The sequence below is a fragment of the Ranitomeya imitator genome, chromosome 3 (assembly GCF_032444005.1).
Source record: "Ranitomeya imitator isolate aRanImi1 chromosome 3, aRanImi1.pri, whole genome shotgun sequence".
NCBI classification, from domain to species: domain Eukaryota; kingdom Metazoa; phylum Chordata; class Amphibia; order Anura; family Dendrobatidae; genus Ranitomeya; species Ranitomeya imitator.
The window spans coordinates 175,480,722-175,502,060 of record NC_091284.1 but is presented as its reverse complement, the minus strand read 5'-3'; the positions used below and the strand labels follow the sequence as shown (position 1 = coordinate 175,502,060).

Here is a 21,339-nt window from a genome sequence, read left to right as displayed (position 1 = left end):
GGGGCATAGAGAATAATTGTGCCGTATTTTTTGCGAGTTTTACGGACGTAGATTCTGCGCTCTTACGTCCGTAAAACTCGCATGTGTGACGGCGGCCTAACACTGCCAGATTAGCATAGCATGTAGAACATCATCTAACAAATTAATGATTACTACTTCTACATTTTTACAGTATGAGTACCACCAAGAATACATGAATAGAGCACTAGAATCATCATCAGTATATTTAAACATTACCAAAACCAAAGCCAGCACATAAATATATGAATAAAAACACAACAGCCATCAGCCATACATGATGAATAACAGCGATCACATAAAAAAAGGGTGTCCGCAATTAAAATCATTTCTCTCTCTTCTGATATGATATACATGTTAGAGGAAAGAGAAATGATATCCCCAAGCCCCACCCGATACCTCCACCATCACCCATGCCCTCTGCCTCTTTTTCCTGAAAAAAAAAATGCCCAGTGCACCTGTCAAGATCTGTCCGCCGACACAGCAGGTATTTTTCCTATTGGTTTCTTTTGATCACTGTGATAGACCCCCTGACAAAGGATTTATCCGAAACATGCGTCGGGGTGCGCTGTACTTGAAGGAACGGACCCTTGAAGGTATATATTATACACTATTGTTCTATATTGAACCTTTGGTGCTCACTATATGTGTTTTGGGGACATATGCACATATGCCATATCACTTATATTTGTGTGCTTCCCAATTGGACCATTGTTTTTCTATTTCTCACCTTATACTAGATTTAGTATATATTTTCCTTACAATTGTGCACTTTTTTGCCCTTTTGCACATATATTGTTACTTGCTTTCCCTTTTGCACATGTCCATACATATTGTAAGATTGCACTTACTGAGTGTATTGGGGGACACTTATTTGGCAGCAGATTAATGTAGTCAGGCACGGGTTTTCACTTTAACAGTCCATGTGGTTTATTATGGAGTCATAAGCCACAGAAATATGAATAACAAGCAGTCTTTACATCAATCTTCAGATCATCATAGCATACGGCTTTGAAACGCAGTCACTAAACACGCCGAACCTCTGTGTCCAGTTATCGTGGGTGACCGCACGCCATACAGTTCATTAATGTCCATGGAGCACAACAGGCACCAACATACGACATTACAGTTGCAGTCTCTAATCATGCTGGACCTTACTCCTTCCAGTTATCATGGGTGACTGCACGGTTCCCCATACACTGGGTTACCTTCCAGGAGCTCCTGCTCCATATGCTGACTCCTGTCAGTACTCTCTCTCTCAGGGAAGCTGCTGAATTGGGATCACCATCCCGGGCAATGCCTTGCTCACCAGGCCACCTGACAGTCCAGATCCTCAGATGGGCTGTAGCTTCCCCAAATGCAGTGCCATCAAGAACTCTGCACACGCGTCCTCTCTGTGCGCTATTCAGGATGTCCATTTCCCATCTGGGACCGTCCAACACACAAGCCCCCGAGGTCCAAGGCCTCCCCATGTGCTCTTCAGGGATCTAGTCCTACTCCCAGGACCTCCCAACACAGAGGCCCTCCAGGACCTGGCACACAGACCACTCAGGTCCATCCATTTTCCCCATGTGACCCACATGGTCACATTATATACCTGTAGCCACTCCCAAAGGTGGGAGGTGGCTAGTTCAACCATTATAACCACAGATATGCCTCCATGCATATCATGAGGAGCACATGCAGCGCCCCCTAGCTGTAACGGGTCACTGCATCACAATATATATTCTAACATATGCTCTTGAATGCACTGTTGTGCGTGCCATGGTTCAATTAATTGATCATTTTTGTTGATGATTTCCTGTATGAACCCTTTTTCCTTTTTGTGTCCGTCCCACTTTTGCTAATATATATATATATATATATATATATATATATGTGTATGTATGGTCCATTTTGCTCCGTTACCCTTGTGAAATTGAAAAATTTGTGTCAATACCAACATTTTTGTGGTAAAAATGAGATTTTGTAATTTTCATGCCTCTATGTTATAAAGCTCTGTGAAGCACCTTGGGGTTCAAGGTGCTCACCACACATCTAGATACATTTCTTGAGGGTCTAATTTCCAAAATAGGGTCGCTTGTAGGGGGGTTTCTACTGTTTAGGCACATCAGGTGTTCTCCAAAAGCGACATGGCATCTGATCTCGATTCCAGACACTTTTGAGTTCAAATAGTCAAAGATTCTCCTTCCCTTCCGATCCCTGCCATGTGCCCAAATAGTAGTTTCCCCCACATATGGGTTATCCGCATTGTGACAACATAGCATTTAATCATAATTATCCAGATGTCTATTTTCATTTAGCCAGGAGGCATAGACCGTTATCTTTATGTTGACTCTTCTTGTAGGTTTAATTGAGATTTGTAATTTGATGAATAGTTGATTATTTACCTCTTTTATCAGCTCCTACAGCTTATTGTCAGCTATATTTGCAAGACAGTGATGCAGGGTCATTGAACAATGGATGTTTGCTTAACATGTTGTGTAATATGTTAAGTAGTGATGAGCGGAGTGTGCTCATTACTCGAGATTTCCGAGCATGCTCGGGTGATCTCCGAGTATCTTGGGCGTGCTCGTAGATTTTATTTTTGTCGCCGCAGCTGCATGGTTTGAGCTGTTAGACAACCTGAACGCATGCAGGAATTGCCTGTTTGTTAGGGAATCCCCACATGCAGCTGTGGCGACACAAACATAATCTATGAGCACGCCCAAGATACTCGGAGAATACTGGAGTATGCTCGGAAATCTCGAGTAACAGGCACACTCGCTCATCACTAATGTTGAGCGACCATTTTGGGTGGGTCCTGTGGCTTGTTGACTTGCAAAACAGAGGAAGAAAAACTGTGCAAATTGATTACATAATCAAGCAATGCAAGTTAAACTCATCACCCCTTTCCCTTGACCTGTGAATGACAGCTGGAAGAACAGTTAGTTGTTAACTATAAAAAGGATATGCCTCTGTAACAAGACATCCAAGAGATCCAGAAATCTAAAGAACTAGAGACTCGTTACACAACCAAAGCCAGAAACAATCTACAGGACAGCTGTCATCATGGCTCCATCACGAGGGACACAGATTTGACATGCTAGCTTAGGGGACAGCGGCCCCTGCTGAAAGAATACAGATCTGCTTCATTGACCCTCACTGAACCCATTAATATGTATGGGGAAGCCAGGATTTGGACTCACCAGTAACTTCAGCCCCATGGATACATTTGAGAAAGCCAGGATTGGGACCCATCGGTCAGGTGACTCCATGGAGATGTTCTAAGAAGCCAGTTTGGGACCCTTCACTCACCTGGCCTTGTACCTCAATGGACTGCCAACTTCATAAGCTTGGCATTCCCTCCTGTCTGTGTGGCCACAGGTGGGGGTAGTCAGCCCTGGAAGCTCCGTTGTCACAGCTGCTCTCATCCCGGCAAGTCAGCAGAAGAGTAAGGCTGTAACAACTCTACCGGCAACACTGCATGGCCTTACATCCCCCACCTGCCTTACACACCAACTTACTCACTACTCCGGGCCATGCTGTGAGTTCTGACTTCTGCCAGCTCCATGCTGTGCGCCTCATGTCTCCTGCCTGCTCTGTGCATGCTTCCTGGTTGTGTGCATAGGGGGTCTGCGCTGGCAACTCCTGATTCTTATTCAGACTGTGTGCACCTTCCTAAGGTGTTCCCTGCCAAGTGCCAAGAGGCCTCAGATACTTAAGGCATCCCCACCCATTGGATGCCTGAGCAACTTTCTCCCTCAGTTAGTGTCTTGCTACTGAGCTGCCAGGTCCTGTCCTATCTCAGCCACCCAGTGGGGCTTTATACCCTGGTCTGAACCTATGTCTCTTGCCTCAGCCACCCAGTGGGGCTTTGTACCCTGGTCTGAGTTCTTGTCTGTGCCTTGTCCCATTCCTTATCCTGTCTGTACTCTGGTCTATATCTGTTCCTATAGTTTCCTTCTCTGTTTGCCTTTCCCACTCAGCTGTGCATACCTTTGTGTCCATTCCTTCCTGCTCCACTCGCTGCAACCTGTGGCTCTGCGCCTCTCTGCTCTGCTTGCCGCAAACCTGAGTCTCTGCTGTGTTCTGCTCTGCTGCACACTTTGTAGCTCTGCTCTGCCCGCCGCAACCTGTGGCTCTGTGCCTCTCTGCTCTGCCCGCCGCAACCTGTGGCTCTGCCTCTCTTTGCTCACTGCAACTTGCCGCTCTGCCTCTCTCAGCTCTGCTCTCGGCAACTTGTGGCTCTGCGTCTTTCTGCTCTTGGCTCCGCCTCCTGCAGTTCTGCTCATGGCTTCACCTCCAGCGGTTCTGCTCTTGGCTCTGCCTCCAGCGGTTCTGCTCTTGGATCCACCTCCAGCGGTTCTGCTCTTGGCTCCGCTTCCTGTGGTTCTTCTTTGCATCCGCTGCTTGTGGTCCTGCTCAACTATCGTTCTGCAACCTATGGGTCAGGTCCCTACCTGTTCCCATATACACTCCTGTCTGAACAGGTCCCTACCTGTTTCCATATACCTACCTGTATTCCGGTCCCTACCTAGTCAGTACATGTCCTGCTAAAGTACCAGCCTTGTCCTCCTGTCCTGCCAGAGTCCCAGTCTTGCCTGCCTGCCAGTGTCTCAGCTGTGCCCGCATGCCTGCCAGTGTCTCAGCCGTGCCCACCTGCCTGCCAGTGTCTCAGCCATGCCCGCCTGCTTGCCAATGTATCAGCTATGCCTGCCTGCCAGTGTCTCAGCCATGCCCACCTGCCTGTCAGTGTCTCAGCCATGCCTGCCTGCCTGTATTCTGTCCCCCAGTTGGATCAGCAGCCACAGCCAGACACCACCCTGGAATCACACCTGGTAGCTACCTGCCACACAAGCCTGACCTCACCATCAGAGGCTCCAGTGAGCACCAAGGTAGCTGCTTAGTCATGCCCCTTCCAGGGTATTCTGGTTTGAGGCATAGTGGGGCCACCCCCCCACGCTCGCACCAACCAGTCTGGGCACGAGCGTTACAGAGGCTCTGTAATTTTGCACCATCTTGGGTATTTTGCTGGAACTGTTCTATGTGTTATTTGCCTATTTTGTATTTAAATAAAGTATTATGACCACGGTAAACGGAGAGCGGGCGTTCAGTGGGATGAGCCCTGGTCCATGTGATCCAACAAATTTTGGGGTTCATTTTCTCCTGTTACCCAAGGGAAAGTAAAACATTTAGGGCTACAAATGTTGTGGAAAAAAAGTAAAATGTTAATTTTTGCCTTCCATATTTTGTTAATTCCTGTGAAGCAGGAGTACAGTTTTTAGAATAGTGTCACTTTTGCTTTTTTTCTGCCATATAGGCTCCCTCAAAGTCACATTAGATGTGTTGTGGGCCCTTAAAAAAATGGTATTGTAAATTATGTTGGAAAAATGAGAAATCGCTGGACAATTTTGAACCCTTTTAACTTCAAAACAAAAAAATCAAATTTTGTTTAAAAAATTATTATTATTATTTTGTTTGGTATAACTATCTGATTTAAGGGCATTCAAATTTAAAGTTTGAAAATTGAGAACTTTTCTAAATTTTTTTGTCTTTTTTTTTTAAAAGATTTTCATAAATATACGCAAGTCATAGAGACCAAAATTTGCCACTAACATGAAGTACAATATGTCATGGCAGGACAGTCTCAGAATCACTTGGATCCGTTGAATCGTTCCAGAGTTATCACCACATATAGTGACACTGGTCAGATTTGAAAAATTTGGCCTGGTCATTAAGGTCAAAATTAGCTCCATCACTAAGGGGTTAAAATAAAAAAATACTGGGGAAGTTGTTTTTAACAATAGATATTTTATCACTTCAATATGTATATTACAATTTAGTGTTTTTTGTTTACAGATGTAATTTTCTATATTAAGTGCATATTAAGTGAAATTATCTGAAGCCTAATTAAAAAACATAAAGCTATTTATGTATTGCTTTTGAGACATAACATTTTAGATAATACCGTTACACTGGAAATTAATTTATTATTGTCTTTGCTAATACAATACTTTTCCCTGTGGGCATGAACACGCTAAAAACCCAACTATAATGCACTGTATTGTTATCTTAAAGTGTCATTGCTGAGACAGATGAAGTTTCCACACAGGCATATGTAGACAAGATGTATTGTGAATAGTGTTGAGCATTCCGATACTGCAAGTATCGGGTATCGGCCGATATTTGCTGTGTCGGAATTCCGATACCGAGTTCCGATATTTTTGTGATATCGGAAATCGGAATCGGAAGTTCCCAGTCATCTTCGGCGTGTGCGGTGCGTATGGTTCCCAGGGTCTGGAGGAGAGGAAACTCTCCTTCAGGCCCTGGGATCCATATTCATGTAAAAAATAAAGAATAAAAATAAAAAACATGGATATACTCACCTCTCCGGCGAACCCTGGCTGTCACCGCTGCAAGCGTCTGCCTCCGTTCCTGAGAATGCTGTGAGTGAAGGACCTTCGATGACGTCGCGGTCAGGTGAGCGGTCACGTGAGCGGTCAGGTGACCGGTCAGGTGACCGGTCACCTGATCGCGACGTCATCAAAGGTCCTTCACTCACAGCATTCTTAAGGACGGAGGCGGACGCTCGCATCGGTGACAGCCAGGGTTCTTCGGAGGGGTGAGTATATCCAGATTTTTTATTTTTATTCTTTATTTTTTACATGAATATGGATCCCAGGGCCTGAAGGAGAGTTTCCTCTTCTTCAGACCCTGGGAACCATCCAGGATACATTCCGATATTTGTGTCCCATTGACTTGCATTGGTATCGGGTATCAGTATCAGCGAGATCTGATATTTTGCCGGTATCGGCCGATACCATCCGATACCGATACTTTCAAATATCAGAAGGTATCGCTCAACACTAATTGTGAACATATATACCCTCTAAAATCAATGTACTGTATTATACCTGACTAATAAACACCATTATCCATGTGGTGTAGAAATAAATGATAATCCAATGAGGACCACCTTATTAAACAAATACCCCCAAAATTCTTTCTGATAATGCCAATAGACTTATTAATCCCTGATGGATAACCTTATCGCTAGTTGTAGGAGCCTAATTCATTCTAATGGACTATATACTATGTGGGCATGCGGAACAAGCCAACAAATTGATCCAGAGGTACTTTTTAAGCTCAGACATGGCGTCACCAGGCAAACCATCTCAACCTGTGATTTTTTTTTCATCATGAATTTGCAGCCATCACAATCCATCAACTGAGCCTCCTGATGAACAGTATAGATGGGGAAACGCATCAAGGCAGTTTATACAACTAATGCTAAGTTTATCCATCTATTTATATATATTTTTTATGCGTGAGAGATATTGATGTATTAGAATAGGCTGTCACTCATTTTCTTTCTTTAGCTCGCTGTATTAGGGCGTAAAAGGGAAAGTGAGGGAGAGCCACCGAGCGGAGGTGCCAATGCTCCTGCACTAGGGTTCTAACCTCCGCATTAGGCACTATCAGCTCAGACAAAGACAAAGAGCAGGGATTAATAAGTCTATAGTTGGTATTATCAGAAAGAATTTGGGGGTATTTGTTTAATGCGGTGGTCCTCATTGGATTATCGTTTATTTCTACACATTGTTTTTAGAGGGTATATATGTTCACAATACTTATTTTTAGTCCTCTACAGTTTTCATAGTTCTTTTTCCTTTTCTAATATGTAGACAAGATGCCCAGGAAGGGTTGAAGTAGGGGTTGCAAACAGCTGCTACTATACCGCATGCAAAATCTGAGTTTAGGACGATTCTTAGGGCTCATGCAGACCATATAACTCAGACGAGTTATATACATCATTTTGACTGACAGCACCCTTCTCTATGTTATTCTATAGGGCTGTGCACGTCTGATTTTCTCCCGGACTGATGGTACTTGCCTATTCATGTCTATGGGTCCATGGAAAACATTAACCCCACTCGGATTACATCTTCACGGTCAGACAGAATGAAGAAGATGGAGAAACCTTTTCTTTTTAGGTCTCCACATGCGAGTAAATCAGATTACACTTTTATCCAACTCAAATTTTGAAAAGTCTGATCAGTGTCGGCTTAGCATAATCGGACCGATTTTATTTTTTTCGGATGTGGAGAAATCTGTCATGTGACCCTAGCCTTATACTGTTCATGGCACCCATGGTAATACGATTAGTAAGTAAAGAAAACACTGCTTCCATCTAGTTCAACCTGCTACAGTGTAATTTAGGAGAGGCCATAACAGTTACCAATTTTCTTAAATTTAGGGAAAATATATTTCCAGCCTCCAAATATAGTACAATAAATCTCTGCATTCCTTTCCTATATCAGAGCTATAATAACACAATATTAATTAACTTTTTTTTCTTGATGAGAGTTTCACAGTCTAACTACTCTTAGTGTATGTTTCCACGTTCAGGAAACCTTCAGGATTTGCTGCGGATTGGATGCTGCGTACAGCTACAGCGTCCAATCCGCAGCATCCAGATGTTCCAGCATAGTGGAGGGGATTTTATGAAATCCCATATCCACTATGCGTGCAGGGACACCTCCGGCGGCCCTGCATAACCGGACAAGCTGTGCGTTTTTCCAGACCGCAGCGTGCCTACTCATCTTGCGGAGACACTCCGTCTCCGCAAGATAAATAACTCAGGCTATGAATACGATGTGGTGATTGCACATGTGTTCAATGAACACATCCGGAATCACCACGCATACAACAGGGGGCGGCGCTTTGGGCGAGCGGGGTACCCTTACTGTAAGCGAAAATCTTACATACTGGTTGCTTATAGAGAAACCTTCTTTCCTCTAGTAGTTGCCTCTGTGTGAATGATATGGCCATAAATAGCTATAACTTTTGAGCATCAATCACCACCCTTAACCCCTTCATGACCTTGGGATTTTCCGTTTTTCCGTGCTTGTTTTTTTCGCTCCCTTCCTTCCCAGAGCCATAACTTTTTTATTTTTCCGTCAAAATGGCCATGTGAGGGCTTATTTTTTGCAGGATGAGTTGTACTTTTGAACAACATCATTGGTTGTACCATGACGTGTACTAGAAAATGGGAAAAAAAATTCCAAGTGCGGTGAAATTGCAAAAAAAGTACAATCCCAATGCGTGTTTTTTGTTTGGCTTTTTTGCTAGGTTCACTAAATGCTAAAACTGACCTGTCATTATGATTCTCCAGGTCACTACGAGTTCATAGACACTAAACATGTCTAGGTAATTTTTTATCTAAGTGACGAAAAACTTTGCTAAAAAAAAAAGCGCCATTTTCCGATACCCGTAGCGTCCATTTTTCGTGATCTGGGGTTGGGTGAGGGCTTATTTTTTGCATGCTGAGGTGATGTTTTTAGTGATACCATCTTAGTGCAGATATGTTCTTTTGATCGCCCTTTATTGCATTTTAATGCAATGTCGCAGTGACCAAAAAACGTAATTTTGGCATTTAAATTTTTTTCTCGCTATGCCATTTAGCAATCAGGTTAATCCTTTTTTTTATTGATAGATCGGGCAATTCTGAATGCGGCCATACCAAATATGTGTATGTTTGATTTTATTTTTATTGTTTTATATTGAATGGGGCAAAAGGGGGGCGATTTAAACTTTTATATATTTTTTTTTTTAATTTCATTTTTTTTAAACTTTTTTTTACTTTTGCCATGCTTCAATAGCCTCCATGGGAGGCTAGAAGCTGGCATAGCCTGATTTGGCTCTGCTACATAGCAACGATCATCAGATCGCTCCTATGTAGCTTAATTACAGGCTTGCTATGAGCACCGACCAAAGGGTGCCGGGTGCTGAAGACGTTTCTCATCATTCTCCCTTGCTCTGCTGGCAATCAGCGCAAGCAGGGGAGAATGTTGAGTTATATTCAACTGATAACAGCGAGAGCAGGTGGCGGCTGATGGGTATTGCTCCCATCAGCCCACACCTGCTGCTGCTAATAACAATGAGAACAGGCGGCGGCTGATGGGAGTATTCAACAGCCGCCACCTGCACTATAAATAAATAAATGGCTTGGGTTCTACTGTATTTTTGATAACCAGCCAGGCAAAATTGAAAGCTGTGGGCTACAACACTTATCTGTCAGCTTCAGCAAGGCTGGTTATCAAGAATAGATGGATCCCCTCTGTTTTTTTTTTATTATTTAAATAAATAATTTTAAAAAACAGCATGGGGTTCCCCCATTTTCGACAACCAACTTTGCTAAAGCACAAAGCTGGGGGCTGGTATTCTCAAGCTTGTAAGGGGCCATGGACATTGACCCCCTCAGCCTAAAAATAGCAGCCCACAGTCACCCAGAAAAAGGCATATCTATTAGGTGCGCAATTCTGGTGCTTTGCTCGAATCTTCCTACTTGCCATATGGTGGTGGTGGGGTAATATTTGTGGGGTTGATGTCATCTTTGTATTGTGAGGTGACATCAAGCCCACAGATTAGTAATAGAGAGGCATATATTAGACACCTATCCATTACTATTCCTACAGTTGTATGGTAAATAAACACACAGCAAGTATAAAGTATTTTATTTGAAATAAAAACAAAACACTTTTCTACTTTTATTTAAAAATTACAAACACTTCTGTACTCACCTAATGCCCATTACATTGAAGCCCTCATCTCCAGTAATAAAAAAAAAAAAAAAAAAGATCCCTCACCTGTCTGACGTTCTGCCTCATGCTGTTCTTTGTCAAATCCTTGAGGGGTGTGGTTTCCAAAATGGGGTCACTTATGTGGGATTTCCAATGTTTAGGCACATTAGGAGATCTCAAAAAGTGACACTCTCAATTTAAGTTCAAAAAGTCAAATGGAGCACTGCAGCATGATCGCATATATAATTATTTTATTTGCTGATACAAATTTATTCAGAAAAAAATTCTGTCTCAAAATGGCGCCCGCCTTGCCTGTACAGTAGTATCTATCAGCGATCCGATAGATGCTACTGTGCCAGCGCCATCTTGATGTAAACACTTTTCTTTTCCTCCTCTAGCAAGATGGCGCAGGTGCCAACAGTGCCATCTTAGGGGAGACATTTTTTGCTTCTCTAGTAGGGTGGCGCAGCATAGCGGGCACCATTTTGAGACAGAATTAAATTTTTTTTTTCAGAATAAACTAGTTATGACCAAATAAAATAATTTAATGCACATTATATATGCGATCATGCTGGCGCATGCCTGCTGAATGTGATTTTTTTTTCCCCAATACATATATTATTCAGTATGTAAAATAAGGCGAAGGTCAGTGCCAGTGCCCTGTCATAAGCCATACAGATGAATACCTAAGCAGAGCACCGCATATAGCCCCCCCACAGGTCGCCCCGAAGCATGAGAATCTCATCAACGCAAAACTGAAAATAAAGATTAAACAACAACCACAAGACTGATTTTATCACCCAAAGTATCATTTGAATCACCAGTATAATGGCGCCGACCTGACACTGTTTGTAGTTTTCTCAACACAATCCTGCTGACAGGTCCCCTTTAGGCTATGTGCACACGTTCAGGAATTCATGCAGAAAATTCCTGAGAATTCCGGACATTTTCTGCATGAAATCCGCAAGAAAACCGCATGCGTTTTTGCCACGTTTTTGCCGCGTTTTTTTCCGGACACTTCCCAATGCATTTTGGAGTGGGAAATCCGCAAAAAAAAACGCAAAAAGATAGAGCATGTCCGGATTTTGTGCGGTATGCGTTTTTTATGCGGAAAAAAACGCATCATGTGCACAAAACATGCGGAATTCATTCTAAATGATGGGATGCTTATTGTATGCGTTTTTTTGCGGTTTTATAGCGTTTTTATCGGGAAAAACCGCAAAAAAAACGCGAAAAAACCGCAACGTGTGAACACAGCCTTACAGTCAAGTGTTAGTGACATCAAAATGAAGCCTGCTTTTTTTCTAGTGGGTTTTTTCCCCCAAAGAATTTGATGCAGGAAAATAACACCAAAATAATAATTGGTACTGAAAACGCCACAAAAAGTGTTATGAGCAAAATTATTCTTTTATGCAAAAATTGAGATAACCAAAAAGTTAATGAGTCTCTATATTCGTGGAATAAATAGACCGATATGAAGAATTATTGACCTAGGATATGCGCTTTATAATAACAGAAACAACTTAGTGGGCTTCTGCCAGATATGAGGGTCCTGGAATCAATCTATGCAAGCTGAAGAAAAGAATCTTCTAAAGCCCAGAATCCTATTAAACAGGGAAGATTAAATATGATTATCTTTTCTACATCTGTCAGTTTCTCTTTTTTTCTTTTCTAGGATGGGATGAAGGACTAGGCATTGCGGAATTATAGATATTGAGATAATTGTCTATTGTATCATTTTGTAAATGTATCCCTGAAATAAAAAATAAATTCCATAAAAAAAACCCTTCATATATAAAGCTGCAATTTTAAAATACATTTTAATACATTGAAAAGTGCCAGAAAATAACCCAATGAAAGGGCCTTGTATTGTGATCCTCAAATTTCCAGTATGTATGGTATCTGTCAGCTGTGCTCACTGAAAACATTAAATTGCGTGCATGCCTGAACTGCAGGAAAAATCAGGCACATTTCCTTTCACAATCCAACATGCCTGTGATGTCACTAAACTGTAAAATGTAGTGTGGGGCGTTTACAGGGTATGTACCTGCTATTCTGGCACGCAAACATTGTACCGCTGGGCGTGTAAATTGTCACCAGGTCTCGGGGACAAGACAGTCTGGTTTGTCAGGTTTCCAGTACAGTGATCTGTGCACTGCTGAGGTTGTTTTACACTGGAAATAATGAGCTTTGATGAAGCACGAAACAGTTTTTTGTCTCATTTTATACTTACAAATTGGCGCTACATAAGGTAAGACGTCTGATCATGGTACTGATTACTAGATACATGATACAAGCCTCATTTTGCCAGGAAAAACTGATTTCTTTACACTGTATGGTCTATTGATTTCTGTTTTACTCTGGTCACAGACTAAGTAGAACTAGAGGCTTGTTGGATAATGGCAGCACAGGGTAATAGATCAGGTTGTCGAGTTTTCTATATAGCGGTTTTTATTGACAATGCCTAACTTTTACAGATCTGGTCCTGCAAATGATTTATCTTCCTCTATGAATGAGTTTTGTCATGTCAGTTTGTCATTTTAGGAATTTGGTTTTGTGACACATAAGCAAATCGACCCAAGTGGATCACATAAGCTCATTGTATTAGTTTAGCCGACCAGAAAAAAAGTCACTTCTGTTTAGAAAGGTCATAAAAGACAATCCGGATGATGACAACTATTACGTCAAGAGAGTAATGGATTTTCGTTTGTTAGCTGTATGGATGAAGTGTAGATTGTTCACATATTCTTACAGTGATTACAGGTATTCTTTTTTTTTATATATGATTAGTTACCCATTAATGGCTAATGGTATGTGATTATATCAGATACTGTCATTGGGAACTGGTGAGAATGGTAGGGGATGCAGTCATTGGTAATGGTGTGGAACATATAAGGTCAAATCAAAATGGACAGTGGTTTGGTAATTTAAAGATGTTCTTCAGCATCAGATGTTTGTTATGCTTCTGCTAGTGTCAGTGCATGCTGTCTATTATCTTATAGCCTAGTCCAACATTGTATAATCCTCTTAAAAAATGTATATATACTTAAGTCAGATTCTTTCCTGTTATTCTATGTTATGTATTTGAAACTATTCATCTCAGCATGTTTTTATCTAATACTCTATATGTATTTGTAATTTGCTGCAAAAGGAGACTCTACAAAGTACTGACTTTAGGGGTGTGAATAGTTATGCACATGGGCTACTTGTAAGACCCGGCTGGAGGGAGTGAACCCCCCACTATCGTCCTGTAGTTCCCTACAAAAATAAAAGCCCTTGCTGGGTTTTCTTAAATCTGCCTTGGCCAAATCTCTTGACCAAGTCCACCCTTACTTTTATTCTGCACTGAAACCACAGCTATGTCTGTGACTGCAATGCACTGCAGCGGACTCAAGACGCTTCTGTGCGCATCCTTGGGGGATACATACTGTCCCTCGCATATAATTCCCCTCACTGCCTCACAGGGCAAATACTTTCGCAAGCCACTGTATGTAAGGCCTTTTTACAACCAAATTCTGAATATTGCAAAAACTACAATAACCTTTATCAGGTGGCGGCACTCATACTCTTTTTTTTTTTTTTAAGCTAAAATGAGCATGTTTCTGTCACTGTATGAGATGGCCCACACACGGCAAACAGACCAAGTGACATTAGTATTTTTCCACAAGGGTAGCAGGAGAAAATGCACCAGTACGCCAATACCCCATGTGAGGAGCTGGCCTTGTTCTAAGAGTATTGGACCAATGTATGTAGAGAGATATCCACGGCTCTAAGAAATGCAGACTTTTTCCAGGATGAAGCACCAGTTACGTCAATCTTATTGTTGTGTTTTATTAGAGATTTGCTTGCTGTGTTTTACTAAACATTTGCTTGCTTGTCAGTTCAGGATCAGGAATCAATGTTTCCATTAAGTGATAGTAAGCAGAGGAAGTCGTGCAGGCTGGATCTTATGCATACATAAGGCCAGATGCAAGATTAGTAATGAAGGAACTCTACCATTGTTCTCCCAGGCACTAGTCCCATTGTGTGGAAGGGGATAGTAGACACAATGGAGCTGTTATCACAGGGGTCTCACATGCAGTCCCAGGTGATAGGCGGAGTGATGTCAACGGACGAGGATCTACGATGAGTCCTGGAGCCTATGGATTGATGGCCTATGGAGTTTAGAGATTGGTTGCCAGCTGGGCTGGTTCCCCTTGCTACTGTTGAGTGAACTTTCATCTGGGTTAAACTTTCTTAAGGACTGTTGGTACAGGATACATGGGCTTTGGTTGTGTTATCTGCCTTCTGGAGGAGCATGAACTGTGACTACAGATGCATGGACTGTGACTACAGACTATACTGGTGGGAGATACGAAATCTGTGGGCCAACCAAAAGTTGGGAGACAGTGAGTATCGCCTGGTACGGGGCCAGTGGGACTAAAGGCCTCGGGAATGGAATCTTGTGGCCTGGGCGCAGTGTATTTTGGCCATCTACCCAGAGTTGTTGTAAAACCATGGATGTAAGGAATAAAAAATAGTTGCATCATTATCCTACCTAGGTGATTTTTACAAACCACAGCCTTGGATCTTCACACCCAGCGTCAGACTGGAGCACCTTGGGCCCACCAGAGAAAATGATTCTTGGGGCCCACTATGTAGCTACATAGAAATAAATACAAGACCACCAATTGTGCGGTAAAACATGCCAATATCCAGGTGAAATATAAGGTAGTACACATCTTTATTATGTAGCAGGGGTTGGGTGTAGCCCCCCTCATAGATTATAAAGTAGCCCCCTCATAGAATATAATGAAGCCCTCATATAGTATAATGCAGCCCCCTTCATAGAATATAATGTAACCCCCCTCATAGAATATAATGCAGCCCCCACAGAATATGTTGTAGCCCCCATAGAATATAATGTATCCCACTCATAGGGTATAATGCAGCCCTCCTCATATAGTATAATATAGCCCCCCACAAAATATAATGTAGCCCCCTCAGACTATCATGCAACCCCCTCATAAAGTATTATGCAGCCCCCCATAGAATATAATGTAGCCCCCTCATAGGGAATAATGCAGCATCCTCAAATAGTGTAATATAGCCCCCACAGATTACAATGTAGCCCCCTCAGAGTATAATGCAGCCCCCCTCATAGGGTATAATGCAGCCTCCCCCCATACAATATAATGCAGCCCCCATAGAATATAATGCAGCCCCCATAGAATATAATGTATCCCACTCATAGGGTGTAATGTAGCCCCCCTCAGAGTATATTGCAACCCTTTCATAAGGTATAATGCAGCCGCCCCTTAGAATATAATGTAGCCCTCTCATAGGGAATAATGCAGCATCCTCAAATAGTGTAATATAGCCCCCACAGATTACAATGTAGCCCCCTCAGAGTATAATGCAGCCCCCCATAGAATATAATCCAGCCTCACAGTTTTATGGCCACCAGGACTCTCTGATATATATATACTGTGTGTGTGTATATATATATATATATATATATATATATATATATATATATATACACACACACAGTATATATATATATATATATATATATATATATATATATATACTGAATATACACACACATATATTACAAAAACAAACACAATACTCACCTCTCCTCGTTCCCATGCTGCCCAACACACAGCGGGTATGCGCTGAAGTGACGTCATATCGCACCTGCTGTGTCAGAGGCAGAGGGGAATGATGGGATAGGGAGTGTCATCTGATGCTTTCTCCTCCATTATTGCTTTCAACTGTATGGGCATCATAGATGCTGATACAGTTGAATGCGACATGCACCGGGGGGGCGGCGCTGGCGCCGGGCCCCCTGTCTTGCAGGCCCCATAGTGGCTGCGTGGGTAGGGGCCAATGGGGGAGCAGGGGCCCTGGTCTGCTGGCCCTGAAAGCAGGCAGTGTTAGACATAGCCTGCGGCTAAGACTGCCCGCTATTAAAGTGAAATGAGTATTCACCTCTCTCCATGCCCATGGGGGTGTGGGGAAGAGTGAATATTAATTTCTCTTTAGCAGCGGGGACAGGCTTTAGTCGCAACAGCTGACTTCTGCCTCCTTCACCCGCTGCTGCTCCGCCGGCACCGGGCAGCCCCCTGACTCATGGACCCCATAGCTGCTGGGTGTGCCGCTATTAGCAATGCCACTATAGGAATTGATCAAGATGTGTGGTGAGCACTTTGAATAATAATAATCTTTATTTTTATATAGCGCTAACATATTCCGCAGCGCTTTACAGTTTGCACACATTATCATCACTGTCCCCGATTGGGCTCACAATCTAGAATCCCTATCAGTATGTCTTTGGAATGTGGGAGGAAACCGGAGTGCCCGGAGGAAACCCACGCAAACACGGAGAGAACATACAGACTCTTTGCAGATGTTGTCCTGGGTGGGATTAGAACCCAGGACTCCAGCGCTGCAAGGCTGCAGTGCTATCCACTGAGCCACCGTGCTGCCCTTGAACGCCCAGGAGATTCGCAGAATGTTACAATGTTAAGCTGTGAAAATTAAAAAAAAAAATTTCACACAAAAATGTTATTTTAGTCCCAAATTTTTTATTTTCGCAAGGGTTGCAAACAAAAGAACCCTAAAAATTGGTTTGCAAATTTGTTGTGAATTCTGTGGCTGAATTCACTCCTGTGGTCACAAGTGGTATTGCAGCCTCTGGGCTTCCTCCCTCAGGTGTTTTGGTGAGCTCGTTGGCTGCCTTGCTATTTAACTCCACCTGAGTCTGTCTTCTTTGCTCCTTGTCAATGTTCCAGTGTTGGATCTGAGCTACTGCATCTTTCCTGTGGCCTGCTGCTCTGCTAGATAAGTGTTACTTTGTTTTTGTTTCCGTTTTTTCTGTCTAGCTTTGCTATTCTCTTTTGCTGGAAGCTCTGAGACGCAAAGGGTGCACCGCCGTGCCGTTAGTTCGGCACGGTGGGTCTTTTTGCCTCCCTTTGCGTGGTTTTGCTTTAGGGTTTTTTGTAGACTGCATAGTTCTCTTTGCTATCCTCGCTCTGTCTAGAATATCGGGCCTCACTTTGCTGAATCTATTTCATTCCTACGTTTTGTCTTTTCATCTTGCTAACAGTCATTATATGTGGGGGGCTGCCTATTCCTTTGGGGTATTTCTCTGAGGTAAGTCAGGCTTGTATTTCTATCTTCAGGCTAGTCAGCTCCTCAGGCAGTGCCGAGTTGCATAGGTAGTGTTAGGCGCAATCCACTGCTGCTTTTAGTTGTGTGAGGATAGGTTCAGGTATTGCAGTCTGCAGAGATTCCACGTCTCAGAGCTTGTTCTATTGTTTTTGGGTTATTGCCATATCACTGTATGTGCGCTGATTACTACACACTGTGTTGCCTGATAGCACAGCATAACACAAATTCTCCAGAGTACGAGGATACTCCATATGTGGTGGAAAACTACTGTCTGGGTGCACGGCATGGCTCGGAAGGGAAGGGATGCTATTTTGGCTGGAATAGGTTGCGGACACCATGTCACATTTGAAGAGCCCTTGACATGCCAAAACAGCAGAAACCCTCACAAGTGACCCCATTTTTTGAAACTATACCTCTCAAGGAATTTATCTAGTAGAGTAGTGAGCATTTTTAACCCTCAGGTGATTCACAGGCTTGGCCCCTTGAAGAAGCCAATGTGAAACGCGTGTTGGGGCTGTTGATGTGGTGTTCCTCTTGGGGAAACTATGGGTAAGAGCTTTTACTGATCATAAGGATGGATTGAAATGGGTTTTGTAGTGAAATTGTTCACTGACTTATGATGGCCCCAGTTGTGGGTAGATACATGGTATCTACTCATTTTGCATCCCTACATATTTAGTATTACATTGTATATGATAACTTAAAACACTAGCACTTTATAATTGTTATTCATAAAGTGTGACTGCTCTCCCCACTCCTTAATATTTTGTGCATGAGATATCCCCATTCTTCTACCCATCTCTCGCTATACTGACCTATAATGACCTTGTATTGGTATGTTTTTATCGTATATATGCCTTCATATTTAATAAAGTTATATGTTTTTGCAACTTACCACGGACTCCCACTCCATTTTTTTTTGTATTCAGCTCAGTAGAGGAGTGTCTTTGTGAGACTGTCCTAGGTCCTGCATAATAATAAATAGGACCTTTTTGACATGCTGTTTATGTCAATATGTGCTCTGTTTTTATGATATTGTACATGATTCACAAACTTGCATAACATTGGGCTGAGTAAATATAATACTATTTTTTTCCACTGAAATGTTGCTTTGACCTCAAATTTGTAATTTTCAAAAGGGTTAACAGGAGAAAATGAACAGTACAATTTGTGACGCAATTTCTCTTGAGTACATACATACCCAATAAGTGATCGAAAACTGCTTTTGAGGCACAGTGCAAAGCTCAGAAGGGAACGGAGCACCATACTGCAGTGCAGATTTTGCTGTTATGGTTTGTGGGTGCCATGTCACATTGGCAGAGCCCCTGAGGTCCTGGAACAACAAAACTCCCCAGAGGTGACACCATTTTACAAACTGTATCTCTCAATGAATTCAATGAGGGGTGCAGTGACTATTTTTCCCACAAAAAAATTTTTTTGCCCCAATTTTTTTTAATTTTACAAAGGTTACAAGAGAAATTGTACCATACAGTGCACAGTGCTAAGCTCAGAAGTGAAGAAGCACCATATTGGAGTTGATATTTTAGTGGAGTGGTTTGAGGGTGCCATATTACATTGGCAGAGCACCTGAGATGCCAGAATAGCAGAAACCCCCCGTAAGTGATGTTGTTTTACAAACTACATCTCTCAATGAATTCATATTGGGGTGCCGTGAGCACGCTGACACCACATGTGTCTCGCAGAATTTTATACAATAGGGTGGTTAAAAAAATTTTTTTTTATCACAAAAAATATATTTTAGCCTCAAATTTTACATTTTCTCTGGAGGAAATAAAGAAAATAGCACCAAAATGTGTCACACAATTTCTGCTGAATGTGGCAATACCCCATATGTAGCTGTACTGTACTGCTTAGCCACACTGCGAGACTCGGGAGGGAAGGAGCGTAATTTGACTCTTGGAGAACAAATTATCGTAGAATAGTTTGCGGACTCCATTAGTGATGAGCGAATATACTCGTTACTCGAGATTTCTTGAGCACGCTTGGGTCTCCTCCGAGTATTTTTTAGTGCTTGGAGTTTTAGTTTTTATTGCCGCAGCTGAATGAGTTACATCTCTTATCCAGCATAAGTACATGTGGGGATTCCCTAGCAACCAGGCAACCCCACATGTACTTATGCTGGCTAACAGATGTAAATCATTCAGCTGCAGCAATAAAAACTAAATTTCCGAGCACTAAAAAATACTCGGAGGACACCCAAGTGTGCTCGGGAAATCTCGAGTAACGAGTATATTCACTCATCACTAGACTCCATATACACAGCTCCTAAGTGCTAGAAGAGCAGAATCCCCCCTTAAGTGACACCATTTTGAAAATTACACCCCTCTTGGAATTTATCTACAGGTGCAGTGATGATTTTGACTCCATGGGTGTATGCCAGAAAAAATCAGCAATGGATGTTGCTGAGGGAAAATTGCAAATCTTCTATTATAGAGCCCATACATTGTGCCTAGCTCATGCTCCTTGAGACATGCACCTGTAAATTAGGCAGGCTCTCATTGCTACAGAAATGCCAAATATGTGGACACTAAATGTGGCTTAGGCACACCGTGGGGCTCAGAAGGGAGGGGGGACATTTAGATTTGGCTTTTTTTAGAGCCTTTGTGCTACTAGTAATGTGGAAATCCCATAGAATTCCATTAACATAGGACAGACCTGAGTGGGGACTTGCTTTTTTTGTGGAATGAATTGAAGCTTTTGCTAGGAGCATTTTGCATAACATTTTGGATCACATTTATCCAGCACTCTGCGCTGAGCACTTACATCAGGGTTTTCATCTAATTCTCCAAAATATATGTTTCAGATGTAACTCCTCAGAGATCCATTCACTGTAGTGAGGCAACAGAGGTACTCTGGACTCAGTCTGGCCTCTGTTCAGAGGGGTCCTTCTTTTCAGAGCTGCAGAAAAGCATGGCTGACTGCACTTTTATGCATACTTCAAAAGATGGATACAGTCAGATCATAGGCAAGGTGATGTCAACAGTGCCTCCGTCTTCTGCTGTGTGTTCCGTCTGAATCACTTATTTCAGAGATTTACACAGAAACTCCTGTGTAAGTGCTCAACATAGAGCGCAGGATAAATTTGAACCAAGCCTTACTGCGATCTTTGGGAGGCAGAATGAATAAATCAGCAGCAGGTCAAGAATTTGCTTTATTTATTGTTTACGTCGCTCATTGTGCGGTATAAGTGATTAGATGACTCTATTCTTCTGGTCGATTCCATTACAGCGATACCAGATTTATAACGTTTTTTATATTTGGCCGCTGTCACACTATAAAATACTTTTTTTTATAAAAACAAGTTTTTGCGTGGCCGTATTTTGAGAGCTACAATTTTTCTACGTTTTTGCTGACAAAGTCATGTGAGGGCTTATTTTTTCGGGATGGGCTGACATTTTATTGCTACCATTTTCTGTCACATAATATTTTTTGATCGCCTTCTATTCAGATTTTTGGGAGGCAGAATGAACAAAATACAGCAATTCAGGATTTGCTTTTTAAGTATTTTTTGAATGCCATTCACCTTGTGGTAAAATCCATGACAGCTTTATTCTTCAGGGTCAGTATGAATACAGTA

General features: G+C 42.3%; 1 protein-coding gene across 2 annotated transcripts in view; it reads left to right on the top strand.

Annotated features, from left to right (window-relative positions):
* SYTL5 (synaptotagmin like 5) overlaps window positions 1–21,339 on the top strand; it is a 461,654-nt gene that overhangs the window by 169,317 nt on the left and 270,998 nt on the right. Inside the window, exon 1 of one of the 2 annotated variants that reach the window (XM_069761626.1) lies at window positions 12,710–12,834. The exons of the other annotated variant lie outside the window; for it this stretch is intronic. The gene's annotated coding sequence lies outside the window, so the exon portion shown is untranslated. Of the gene's footprint in view, window positions 1–12,709; window positions 12,835–21,339 lie in introns of those variants that run through there. 2 annotated transcript variants of the gene reach the window in all.